We start from the raw sequence: 14,027 nt of genomic DNA on the forward strand, positions 1-14,027 counted from the left end.
TGGGGATAGGAAGTGAAGACTGTGGTTTCATGCCAGGGACAAACGAACTTTTGAAGCCGGGGGGGGGGGGGTTGCTTAAAAGCCATTCCAAGTCTTAATCTTCTTCAACCAATTAATAAGTCTGTGTTAGTCAGTTGTGCAGCTGTTACTGATTAATTTAGTATTAAATCACTCCTTTCCTTTGAGGTTTTAAACTCCGTAGAGATTCAAAACTCGAGCAGTGTTACGAAGCTGCTCGGCGCCATTTTGAGTATCTCTTTAGAAAGCAAGATATCAGAAGGAATTCTTGTAAAAACAAAAACTGAAGCTAAGAATTGATACAAACAATTAAAAATTCACCGCTCGTCTTGGAATCAATAAATCATGTTTTGTTCTGAGGATTTGAGTGTTGCTTTGTGCTGCTAATGCAGCTGGAATTCCTGGCATGGAGGCAATTCTACCATCGGCTGGCCTCCCCCCCCTCCCAGAAACAATCTACGAGAATTGGTTGGCACAATGCCCGGCAGAAAGCTCACCTTATCTTCTGGCCCAAAGAAAAAGGTAAACAAACTGTCAGATGGCTGATGGATTGGTCATCTGACAGATAAACGTAATCAGGATTCTGGAGCTGTAATGACCAGCTCCTGTCAGCAAGCAATCTCAAACTGGAAGCCCACAATTTTTTCTTGTATGCGGAATGAATGTCTGTATGTATGAAGATGAGTGATCCCACATTTTATACTAAATTAATTTTATATTTTTGTATTACTGTTCTATTATATGTTTTTAATGGTTACAGTGGGGTATGTATGAGGAGAATGCCTGTGCGGTATATATGAGAGGACTGAGAGTGCGGCCTGGAGCCCCCTCCACTGAGTGCAGAAGCAGAAGTGGATGGGGGCCCAGACCCGCCTCTCGTCCTAGAGTGAATGGTATGAATGGCCTGCCGGGAAGAATGGGGGCTGGGGGAGGTTGGGAGGGGTCTACGAGGATGGGGGTGGGCTGGAGCATCACAGTTACATCTGGGAGGGGCCGTGACCCATCAAAACCGCGTTCCACAAAAGCGCGATCGACGAAATCACGTATGTGACGTCATCACAACGCAACGAAAAAGATCGAAAAATTGAAATAAAAATTAAATTACAACAAGCCGATTCACATAAAGGTAAGCATTAGGTTAAGGGTTAGGGTTAGGGTTAGGTTAAGGGTTAGGGTTAGGTTTAGAGGGTTAGCGTTACGTTTAGCGTTAGGTTAAGGGTTAGCGTTAGGTTTTTCGTTAGGTTAAGGGTTAGGTTTAGGGTTAGGTTTAGGGTTAGGTTAAGGGTTAGGTTTAGGGTTAGGTTTAGGGTTAGGTTTGGGGGGGTTAGGGGAAGGTTTTCGCTTTATTTTTACATTTTTCGATCTTTTTCGTCGCGGTGTGATGACGTCACATACGCGCTTTTGTCGACCGCGATTTTGTCGTCCGCGGTTTTGTGGTGTTACCGGGAGGGGCAGGTACGATGGAGCTACAGGGCTAGCCATCATCGGGGAAGGAGGGTTCACTACGTCACAGCGATACCTTGTTCCGGCCCTGAAAGCTCAACTCAAGGACCTGGTGACGAGAAGTCAGGGCCCTGGTCTCAGGTTGCTGCTGCTAAATGCCAGGTCTGTGATTCATAAAGCTCCCCTCGTCTGGGACTTAATATTAGATGAGGGGGCAGACCTGGCATGTATTACTGAAACCTGCTGGGCCACGAGGGAGGAGTCCCCCTCTCAGAAATGTGCCCAGAAGGGTTTCAGGTGCTCCACCAGCCATGACACCAGAGAAAGGGGGGGGAGTGGCAGCTATTATCTGAGAGTCATTGGTTCCTTGCAGGATCCCAACTCCAGAGACTGCCGGGTGTGAGTCTCTTCTTATGAAGTTGGACCTAGGGGGTCAAGTGGGCTTGTTTCTGACATACCTACCTCCCAGCTGCATCACAACAGCCCTGCCTGTGCTCCTAGAGTCAGTAGCCGAACTGGCGGTTGAGTTCCCCAGACTGATAGTACTGGGGGACTTCAACCTGCCATCTCTAGGCGAACGCTCTGATGGGGCTCAGGAGTTCATGGCTTCCATGACAACCATGGACTTGACCCAGGTAATTCAGGGTCCAACTCATATAGCACGACACACGCTTGACCTTGTGTTTCTCTCGGGGCAGTGGAGACGTGATCTTGAACTAAGGGGAATAGAGATCTCGCCCTTGTCATGGTCAGATCACTCCCTGCTGAGGCTTGACTTCCGGAAGCTACTCCCCCACTGCAGGGAGGTGGGACCGACTAAATGGTTCCGCCCCAGGGGCCTGATGGACCCATTGGGATTTCAGAAGGAGCTTGGAGAGATACCTAACTCCCTTGCCCACAATCCAACAGAGTCCTTGGTCCCTGCCTGGAATACAGCGGCGACTGAGGCTCTAGATTGGATTGCGCCTTCGCGGCCTCTCTGCAGCAGTGGATCCAGGAGGGCACCTTGGTTTACCGAGGAACTCTGGGAGATGAAGCGCCAAAAGAGACACCTAGAGCGATGTTGGAGGGCTAGCAACTCTGAATCTGACCGAACACAACTAAGAGCCTTTATTAGGACTTATTTAGTGGTGATACGGGTGGCAAAATATACGCATCTTTCCACTCTTATTGCGTCCACAGAATCTCGCCTGGCCGCCCTGTTTAGGATAATCCACTCCCTCCTGAAAGGGAGGATGCGGGGGAACCCTTACAGGGAAGGGCTGAGGAATTTGTTCAGTTTCTGTCGGACAAAATCACTCAGATTCGGATGGACCTTGACTCCACTTGGACAGTACCAGCGGAGATGCCAAGGGAGAGCCTTGATCAGACTTCTTGGAATGAGTTCTAGCCTGTCACCCCTGAGGAAGTGGACAAGGCGATGGGAGCGATGAGTGCCTCCACCTGTTTACTGGACACGTGTCCTCCTGGTTGGTCTTGACCAGCAGGGAGGTAACACAAGGCTGGTTCCAGAGGATCACGAACACGTCTCTGCAGGAGGGAGCTTTCCCGCAACCTTTGAAAGAAGCGGTGGTAGGACTCCTCCTTAAGAGGCTCTCTCTGGACCCAGCTATCCTCAAAAACTATCGTCCAGTCTCCAACCTCCCTTTCTTAGGGAAGGATGTCGAGAAGGTGGTGGCCCTTCAGCTCTGGCGGACCTTGGATGAAACAGATTATCTAGACGCCTTTCAGTCTGGGTTCAGGCCTGGATACTGCACCGAAACCGCCTTGGTCACGCTGACCGATGATCTCTGGCGGGCCAGGGATAGAGGACATTCCTCTATCCTGATGCTCCTTGACCTCTCAGCGGCTTTCGATACCATGGTATCCTTCTGCGACATCTGGAGGAGGTGGGAGTGGGAGTGGGAGGCACCATTTTACGGTGGTTCTCCTCCTACCTTTCCGGCAGGTCGCAGTCGGTGTTGGTCGGAGGACAGAGGTCGACCCCTGGGCCCCTTAAATATGGGGTGCTGCAGGGCTCGGTCCTGTCCCCCCTCCTATTTAACATCTACATGAAGACACTGGGTGAGATCATTCACCGGCATGGGATTAAATGCCATCAATATGCAGATGATACCCAGTTGTATCTCTCCACCCCGTGCCAACTCAGTGTAGCGGTGGAAGTGATGTGCCAGTGCCTGGAAGCTGTCAGGGTCTGGATGGGAGTGAACAAGCTTGCACTCAATTCTGACAAGACTGTGTGGCTATGGATGTTGCCCCCCAAGAACAGCCTAGATGTTCCATCTCTAAGCCTGGAGGGTGAAACTTTACACCCCTCAGAGAAGATCCGCAACTTGGGTGTCCTCCTGGACCCGCAACTGAGATTAGAACATCACTTGTCAGCTGTGACCAGGGGGGGCTTTGCCCAGGTTCACCTGGTGCACCAGTTGTGGCCCTACCTGGATCGGGAGGCACTTTAGATGGTTACTCATGCCCTCGTCACCTCAAGACTTGACTACTGTAATGCGCTCTACATGGGGCTGCCCCTGAAGAGTGTTCGGAGACTACAATTGGTCCAGAATGCAGCTGCGCGAGCGATATTGGGTGTACCAAGATACACCCATGTCACACCCATCCTCCGCGAGCTGCACTGGCTTCCTATTGGTCTCGGAACGCATTTCAAGCTGCTGGTTATTACCTTTAAAGCCCTACATGGCCTAGGACCCAGATATCTGCGAGACCGTCTTCTGCTGCATACCTCCCAACGGCCGATAAGATCACACAGGGTGGGCCTTCTCTGGGTACCGTCGGCCAGTCAATGTTGTCTGGTGACCCCCCCCCCCGGGGAAGGGCCTTCTCTGTAGCTGCTCCGACCCTGTGGAACGATCTACCGCCGGAGATCTGGACCCTTCCCACTCTCACGGCCTTCCGAAAGGCTATTAAAACCTGGCTATTCCAGCAGGCCTGGGGCTGTTGACCTCATGTACGAGGTCCAGCCCTGCCTAGATTGAGTGTATGAAGTGATCTTTTAACCTGTTTTTATTCTCTCTTTTTTAATTTTTACTTTTGAAATATATTTCTGTAAGCCGCCCGGAGTCCTCCGGGATTGGGCGACCTATAAATTTATTAAACAGTTAAACAGTTAAACGACCAGCGGGCACCAGCAGCGTTCCTCCCCGCAGCCACAGCCCCCGCCGCCCGCCTCCTCCTCGGCCCTGCCTCCGCTGCCACGCTGCCACATGTAGAAGCGGAAGCTGCGGCCGTAGAAGCGGTGGGTGGCCTCGTGGAAGTCTATGGGGGGCGCGAAGAAGAGGACGGCGCGCAGCAGGGCCCCGGCTCTCTCACGCGGGCCGCCTGGGCAGCAGCGCCTCGCCGGCAACACCCCGCCAGCTTTCTAACCCTTTCCTAAGTATTTGTTTGTATAAGTCATACCTACAAAATGCAATCATGCTCTAACTACAATAGGAATGGTCCAGAGTTTAACACATCATTACCTAAAATTTATTTTTGTTAGTAGTGACATTTGCATATCCAATCTTTTTTTCTCTGGGTAACAAAAACATAGCTAAGTTTATTTCTTAAGAGCAAAGATTTAGAAGCCCAGCATTTGTTTACATTACTTTATTGCTATTTATTACTATTTATTTATTACAAATTTTCCATTACTTTACTACCGTTACCTTTCCACTTCTTTTCATTTCTCCGTGTTTATTGTTGTAAATCACCTAGAGTAATCCCACAGCGAGATAGGCAGCAAATAAATTTAACGAATAAATACATATGCGAAGCCAGGTTAGGAAGGTGTTAGAAAGTGAGAAACTATAGTAAAAACAATACTGAACCGGTGTGCTGACTAAATGTAAAGTGGTCTTTCTGCAAATTAGGTCTGCAACATCAATCTATTAAACACTTAAAATCACATTTCTAAGTTTCCTTTAACACAGTGCAAATTGGCTTGGATTATGCGTGCCCAGATTGGTATTATAAAGACACTTTAAGCAAATAATTTTGAACTTTCAGGAAGGGCAGCTGAGGGCTGTTGGTTCCCACAAATCTCACAGGTAGAGATAAATGTCCCCTATGGGGTCCTCACTTTGGGGTATAAATGCTTCCCATTAATGTATCAATTTGAGAAAAAGTGACATGCTGGACACTTTGAGCTTAATTGAGAAGGAATTAGAAAGTACAAGGGGAATGACAAAGTATAAAGAAAGTTAATAGATGTCACAAATTGCAGACATTTCTTTAAAATGTAATTTTGTTGCCTCATGTAGGAAGAGTGCCTTTTCTGAAATATGTCCTCTGAAAACAAAATATGCTTCTTGCTTTCATGAACAAAATAAATAATTAAAAGTAACGATTGTTTAAAAGGCATTTAGTCAAATTGTATTCCTCCCTCTTTCATCATCTTCATTGTCATCATCATTTGTCTTCTTTGAGTTGACCTGAAGTCTTGGTGACTTCATGGATAAAACTGTTACCTTTCTTCAAACCAATATATGGTGGTTTCCCATGCTATACTGCAGAATGTCTATCTGTGTATGTGTGTATTTGTGTCCTCCAATAGGATGTGTCCCAGTAATTGTTCATAATAACACCCTTGAAGAGTGTTCGAAGACTTCAGCTAGTCCAGAATGCAGCCGCGCGAGTGATCGTGGGTGTACCCAGGTACACCCACGTTACACTTATCCTCTGCAAGCTGCACTGGCTACCCATTAGTCTCCAGACTCACTTCAAGGTGCTAGTCGTTACTTATAAAGCCCTACATGGCATCGGACCTGGGTACCTGAGAGACCGCTTCCTGCCAATTACTTCCCATAGACCAATCAGATCACACAGACTAGGCCTCCTCCAGATCCCATCTGCCAGCCAATGTTGGCTGGAGAGCCTTCTCTGTTGCAGCTCCAGCCCTCTGGAACGAGCTCCCCGTGGAGATCCGGACCCTTACTACTCTCCCAGCCTTCCGCAAAGCCACTAAGATTTGGCTGCTCCGGCAGGCTGGGGGGCTGTTGAAATAGTCAGCCCCACGGTAACTATGAATGTTGTATATTTTAAATCGTTGTTTGTCTATTTGTCTATTTATCCTCTTCCCTTGTTTATTGGAAGCCGCCCGGAGTCCTTCGGGAGTGGGCGGCATACAAGACCAATAAAATACAAATACAAATAATAAATACAAATAATTAGGGATACACTACAGCAGAAGTTCTTTTCTAGTCCTGGGTACCATTGTATGTTATACATACCCTCCAGAGGTGCTATTCAGCAGGTTCTGACAAGTTCTGGAGAACTGGCAGTGGAAATTTTGAATAGTTCAGAGAATCGGTAAATATCACCTCTGACTGGCCCCACCCCCATCTATTCCCTGCCTCCTGAGTCCCAGCTGATTGGGAGGGAATGGGGATTTTGCAGTAACCTTCCCCTGCCACGCCCACCAAGCCATGCCCACAGAGTCATGTCATGCCCACCAAGCCACGCCTACAGAACAGGTAGTAAAAAAAAATTGAATCCCACGACTGATACCATCCATTAGCAAAATATTTCTTGAGGTATCAAGCAGAATTTTGACATTTCCACACAAAATTGCCCAAATGCCATGGGAATTTGTGATTTGCAGGAACACATCTTGGGAGTTCTAGAAAGTATTCCATTGTTAATTCCTAACTTAGGAAAGTTGGAACTCTGTGGCCCATCAGAAGTTGCACTAAAACTTCAAAAGGATCTCATGCTAGCTAGAGAAGTCATGACTGGAGACAACCAACATTTGAGGACCACCCCTCTTGTACAGTTTTATGAAATGGAGACTACTGAAAAGCATTATTAATGTTGACGACCTGAACTACAAACCTAAATACATTTTAGATGACAGACTAAATCATACCTTCCTTCCTCCCAACACAAAGTATATTCAGAGCAACTTAAAATAAATGGGGAAAATATAATAAAATATAGAATCATAAATGAAAGCCAAGGGTAAAAACATAAAAAGTGGTTTTGTAGAGCTGAAGAATTAAAAGCTCCACTATAATTTTATTAAGGCCACAAGACTCTCTTGTTTGCTCCAACATTCATATTCTCCTCAAAATGGTTCCTTTTAAGTGGTAAAAATCCACAATGCTCCCAAATGTGTAATACTGCTGTTAAGCAGCAAACTTAAGAACACATATGTAGGACTGCTGTCCATTGAATGCAGAGCAACATTTTAGTAAACATGCAAAGAAACTGTACTTTAGAATGTCTTCCTCTTGATATCCTGGAAAGACTATATGTCACCATCAATCACCTACCTCTTATGACCTTTAATGCAGTTGCCGAGTTGATTTTCTGTACCTCCTCTCGAACTGGGGAGAATATGTTTGTAGCTGGCAGTGTGTTAAGCTCTTTAACCTTACTTCACTCTTTCAAATGAACATCACTTTTAAAAAAATCCAAATAACTTCTAAGAAGCTTCTATTCAGGTTTCATAACAAATAAATCAAGTGAATACTCCCTCTGGTAAATTAATAGCCAGACAAGACAGCAACAAGGGAATCACCGTAAATTATAAGGGGGAAGGAAAAGAATGATTCTGGAACACAAGGTCTCCATATGTCTCCATACACGTCTACACAGACTCCTGTGTGTAATTTATAGGTATCCCTGTGGAACAAGGGACCTGTCTCTGAATATGAACACATGCTGTAAAGGTTACAGAATGGGTGGCTCCTGGTTTCCTCATGTAGTCCCTTTCTCACAGCCTTCTGGGAAAGGAGTTGTTTCCAAAAATGAATCAATTATCGTTTACAAGGCCTCCTGCCACTGAACCTTGCAATATTAATCCTCATTCACCATCTACAAAGTGATTTTGTTCCAGTCTCAAGAGCTTTGAGGAGCTACAATTTTAGTCATTGGCCTGGGCAGTTCTGGAAACTATTTTCTCAAGAGGTTGCGAGCTCAGTGGGGCTGGGTCTATGAACACAGCTATAAACATGAGTCTTGATGCACGAAATCAATATTAAACAAGGGTTTTTTTTCCCAACACATCTCATGGGAACATAGTTTTGTACTTTTTCTGGCAGTGGGTACCTCCAACTGTTTAGAATCTTAATATTAAAAACAAAATATTTGATTCCTTACTTTTAAGGAATCCTCTGTCTTCATTTCTATTTTCCCATAGTTTTTGTATAAATTTATAACTCAAGTCATGATCTAAAAAGAGTACATGTAAAGCAGCTGGTTTATTTCTTCCTCATAAGTAGATATGTAAAATGATTGTGCTATAAATCCTGCTAAAGATAGGCTTAAATTTTTTATTACTAGCAGATCTGTGGAGGGACAAATTTTGGCAGAAATGAAAGGCAACAAGTGTTCATTATTCTGTTTGTCCTTCCTCAGTAGAAAATCCAACATGCTTTTGAGAAAGTGTGACGGAGATAGAATTCTTGGTTCTATTTCTTTTTCATACTGACTGTACTATGTAGTTCTTCCTCCAAAGAATTTATACTGATATAACTCTTCCAAGAAGTATATTGATATATTCTGTCAATGAGCTCCATTTATGCTTATGGATTGAATAATAAGAAAAATCTGATGATGTATGTGCTCATTCAGAGAAATTACATGGGATAACTTTAAAGAATCACTATAATATCCAATCTGTTATGTTTTATCACCCAGCTAGATGGCAGCATCTAGCTGACTTTGGTGGATCTTCAAATGCTAAGCTGTGCTTGTCCTGGTTAGGACATGGATGGGAAACTATCAGGGAATTCCAGATTTATGGATTTATAGATTAGGAAAACATTCCTGTAGAAGACAATTTCTTACTATTGCTGAGATCAAAACTTAGTTGTGCCCATAAAGTCATTAGGAGCTGAGTTCAGTTCAGAAGAGATCCTGTTTATATATCATGTTCCAGCCAGGTAGTATGTTATGTAGTAAAACAGCCCAGTATTATCAGTGGTTAATCTGTTATGAAGCAGAAATGGCCTTGGGAATGTTTGCTTATTATTATTATTATTATTATTATTATTATTATTATTATTATTTACTATTATTTATTTGTCTTGTATGCCACCCACTCCCGGAGGACTCCGGGCGGCTCACAAAAGACAAGGGAAAGTGGGGAACAAGACAAAGACAACATATTAAAAACAAAACCAACATTTATTTATGTTGCTGTTATATCATAAGATACAAAAGGTGAGATCCTTTCCTCAGCTTCAAAGCTGAAGACAAAGCTTCATAATACTTATATCAACTTTAGAAAGAAGAGTGTTAAAGGTCTTTGAGCATCCATCTCTACTGATGCCACTAAGGCAGTCCACTGTGGCAAAAGTCTAGTATCAGATTCAGAAGGAGGGCCTCCCGCAGAGCAGGCTGGCTTTATTGAATTTTGATCCAAAGAGTATTTTCTCTTGTCTCCAAAACAAAGCTACTAAATCCAGAATCTAAAATCACTTAGCCCCACTGATAGTAGATATTCTATAGGGAAACCCAGGCGTAATGACTGAGGCGAGGCAGGCTTCTGTAACACAAGCCTTTATTGGCATCAGCTAACAATAATCAAACCAGGCAAGTAAAGGAACTGGCAACAGGATAGTTCCCACTTTCACAGCTAGCTGTCAAACAGGGCAGCCAATCGCTGCACGACAATCTTTCCGCTCTGGCTTTGTGTTTTAGTCAATCAGGGAAGCCTGTGCATGGGCACGTTCTTGAAGCAAGGGACATAACAGTAGATATACTTTCACCTTACAGCTCTAGTTAAACTACATTTGAGATGGGGGGAGCTACTATGGCCTGATAAACAGGTATGGAAGAAAATCAATTGCCGAGGGAGCCTTTCCCACTTGTCAGGTGATTTAAGAATTAGAATCTCAAACAAAAGGAGGGAAAAAATCTATTCAGTCCTGAAAGGAAGAAGCAGACAGGCACCCAAATGATCATCCCAGTGATTCAGCTAAAAATCAAGTTTGTTATTTGCTGCTGTGTTTTAAATTATTATACTTTTCTGCACTTTGTTGAACTGAAAGTCCTTTCCAATAATTTTGGGGCTGGCTTACAGGTTGTTGTCACTTTGGAATAATGGCTAAGAGCTTCAAATAATCCTGTTAGTTGTAAATATTGTTTCATAATAATTTAAATTGTTCCAATGTTTCATGGAGGTTAATTTGTTAGAAGCTTTGTAATTATTCTAAAGCTAACTCTTTGCAACAGTAAACTAGAAGAATAATTTAACCAATTATTTTAATGGATTAAATGTCTAGTTCACATATATCAACTATAGTCTTCTGGAATTGCATTTCTCTCTGAATGGGAGATGGCTGGGCTCATATAGGATTTGTAAGCCAAAAACAGACATGAAGAATCTCTCCCACCCTCTCCCTCTCCCTCCCTCCATCTCCCTCTCCCTCCCTCCCTCTCCAGAAAAGCACTAGTTTTATATTTGCTTCTCTTTAAAATATCAAAATGGGAAGAAGGGAAGTGACTGGTCTACCTATGAATTCTGTAGTCCATAGTCTTAGAATCTAGAAGCCATGTCATCTGAAGAAGTTTAAATGCTCCTGCTGAAGCTCTCCAGAATTTATATTTTATTTATATTAAATTTATAATGCAATAGAAATGGGAAATAATCATATTTGTACTATCCACTCTCCTATAGCTAAGAATGAAGTCCCCAGTATGCTATCCTAATCCACCTGTTCAGTTTTTCCTCAATGACTTACTTCTTCTGGATTCCTTTCCATTAATGGATCAGACAATCTGGATCAAATTTTATAACTTACTTCTTGAAAGGTAGTATAATTTATGCCCAAAGGTGGGGGATGGGAGTTGTTTGTGCCTTCAAGTTAGTTCTTGTTCCTTCCTGGACAAGGCCCTGCAGTTTTCTTGATCTCAGGAATAATTTGCTATTGCCTCCTTCTTATGGCTGTGAAAGAATGACTGGCCCAAACTGGCTTTCTGCCTTAGGCAGGACTACAAATAACAAAATCTCTGTTTCTAGTCGGGTGCTTAACCATTGCAGTAGACAGGTCCTACCTGAGAATCCATATCAACCACATCAAATGAGGCATCAGCGTTAAAAAAAAACAAAAACATTGTTGTTTATTATAACTTTGGAAGTATTGTTGAATAAAATACGGGGCTTGGATGGTTTAAAAGGGATCAAGATTAGGCAGCAAGAATATAGAGTCCGCGCTTTTGCGGATGATTTGGTCATAATATTGGAACAACCGCAGGAATCCAGTATGGTTTTAATGAATATGATTAATCAATATGGTCAAGTGTCGGGCTTTAAAATAAACTTAGGAAAAACCAAAATATTAGCTATAAATATGAATATTAAACAAAAGGAAGAATTAGGAGTGATGCTAGGATGTGAGGTAGTTAAAAAAGTCAAATATCTTGGAGTTAACATTTTAACTTCAAATGGGAAATTATATAAGCATAATTATGAACCACTTTGGCATAGCATACAGACAGAGATGAAAAAATGGGAGAAATTGCACTTATCTTTGCTGGGTAGGATAGCGGCAGTGAAAATGAACATTTTACCAAAATTTTTATTTCTCTTCCAAATGTTACCTATACTTAAAAAAGATGTGAACCTTTTAGAATGGCAGAAGGGTATCAACAAATTTGTGTGGGCAGGAAAGAAGCCGAGGGTAAAGATGAAAATAATGCAAGATGTACGTGAGAGAGGAGGATTGAAACTACCTAATTTAAAACTATATTATGATGCAGTGACATTATCTGCAATTAGTGATTGGATTCATTTAACCAATGATAGAATATTGAACATTGAGGGACACGATCTGGTATTTGGTTGGCATGCTTACCTGTTATTCAACAAAAAATTGGATAAGACCTTTAAAAGTCATATTTTAAGAAATGCTTTATTGCGGGTCTGGAAGAAATATCAATATAAATTAAATGACAAGATACCCATGTGGGCAATTCCTAGACACGCAATTGAAAATATGAATACAGCACAAAGACAGGACAGAATTACTTACAGACAGCTTCTTACCTCGGAAAGGGGGGTATTACAATTAAAATGTTTAGAGGTATTAAAAGAGGAGAAGGTAGTTCAAACATGGTTCCAGTATGGGCAATTACAGGCTAGGTGGAAAATAGATCAAAAAATTGGTTTTATTCAAGTTGAGGATAATCTGTTTAAACAAATAAGAGATCAAAGCTTAATGCATATAAAGAGGATATATAATGTATTAATACAGATGGATTCGGAAACAGAATTAGTTAAAGATTGTATGATAAAATGGGCTCAAAATATTGAGGAACCAATAATGTTGGATACATGGGAAAGAATCTGGGTAAGAAATGTGAAATTTACACAAGCTCAAAATCTGAGAGAAAATTTTTACAAGATGTTCTATAGATGGCATTTAGATCCTAAAAAGTTGGCTTCTATGTATCCGAATGTACAGCCTAAATGTTGGAGGTGTGGTTCTCTCGATGCTACATATTATCATATATGGTGGACCTGCCAAAAGGTTAAGGCATTTTGGATAAAAATATGGTGGGTCATGCAAAATGTTTTTAAAAGAAGGATAAAGTTTAGTCCTCAGTTATTTTTACTAGGTATATGTACTGATTTTACAGTGGTAGAGACCAACTTGACTCTGCACCTGATAACTGCAGCAAGACTGTTGGTGGCGCAATATTGGAAGAAGGAAGACTTGCCTACAATCCAAGAATGGACATTGAAAGTAACAAACTTAGCTGAAATGGCTAAAATATCGGCATATCTCAAAGATCATTCAAATGAGAGATATAAACGAGACTGGAAAAAATGGATTGACTATATACAAAATAAATACGGGACTAAGAAATTCCAGTTAGCCTATGCTTAAGATCAGAAATGATTTAAACTGTTAAAAGTCAGTTCAGTAAGAAGAAGCTAAGGTCAATCTAGAATGTCATTAATTTCTTTATTTCTTTTTTCTCAATAGATTTTAGACTGTGTTAGTTAAAAATCCATACCGTGTACGGGTTCTGGGAAGTCGGGGGGGGGGGGAAGGAGGAGGGGGGGTGGGGGGGTGGAGGGAGGGAGGGATACACACAACAAAAAAAAATTGTACTTTAATGTCTTAATGATTGACAAATGATGACATATTTGTGTTTTTTTTTTTTTTAAAGAAAAATAAAAAAGTTGAATATTAAAAAAAAACAAAAACAGGTTGCCCTCTTCACATTAAGGACTATGTAGCATTCTGGATGTTATGTCCTTTAACCCAGCCAAAATATATAGACATGTAACCTGAGGTAGTGAATGACAGATTTTGTATTTTTAGTATATATTTCCTTTATGCTGAACTCGTGTGTGTGTGTGTGTGTGTGTGTATGTGTGTGACAGAATAAAAGACACAGATCTTTTAAAAGCTGAATCAAAGAAAATAGTTCAAACAAATTATAGATTTCATACATTCTCCTTTGAAAATAGTCAGTGTTATGTATCCCTGTGCCTGCCTGGAGTACTAATACAGCTCTAAGTAGAGCTATACTGCAGAAACCAGAACAGGAAGTGTTTATTTTCTCAAGCCTTATAAACCTTTCAGTGCCAATTACCTTTGACTTGTAAGAAAATTGCA

This window comes from Thamnophis elegans, chromosome 5, assembly GCF_009769535.1.
Source record: "Thamnophis elegans isolate rThaEle1 chromosome 5, rThaEle1.pri, whole genome shotgun sequence".
Taxonomy (NCBI): Eukaryota; Metazoa; Chordata; class Lepidosauria; order Squamata; family Colubridae; genus Thamnophis; species Thamnophis elegans.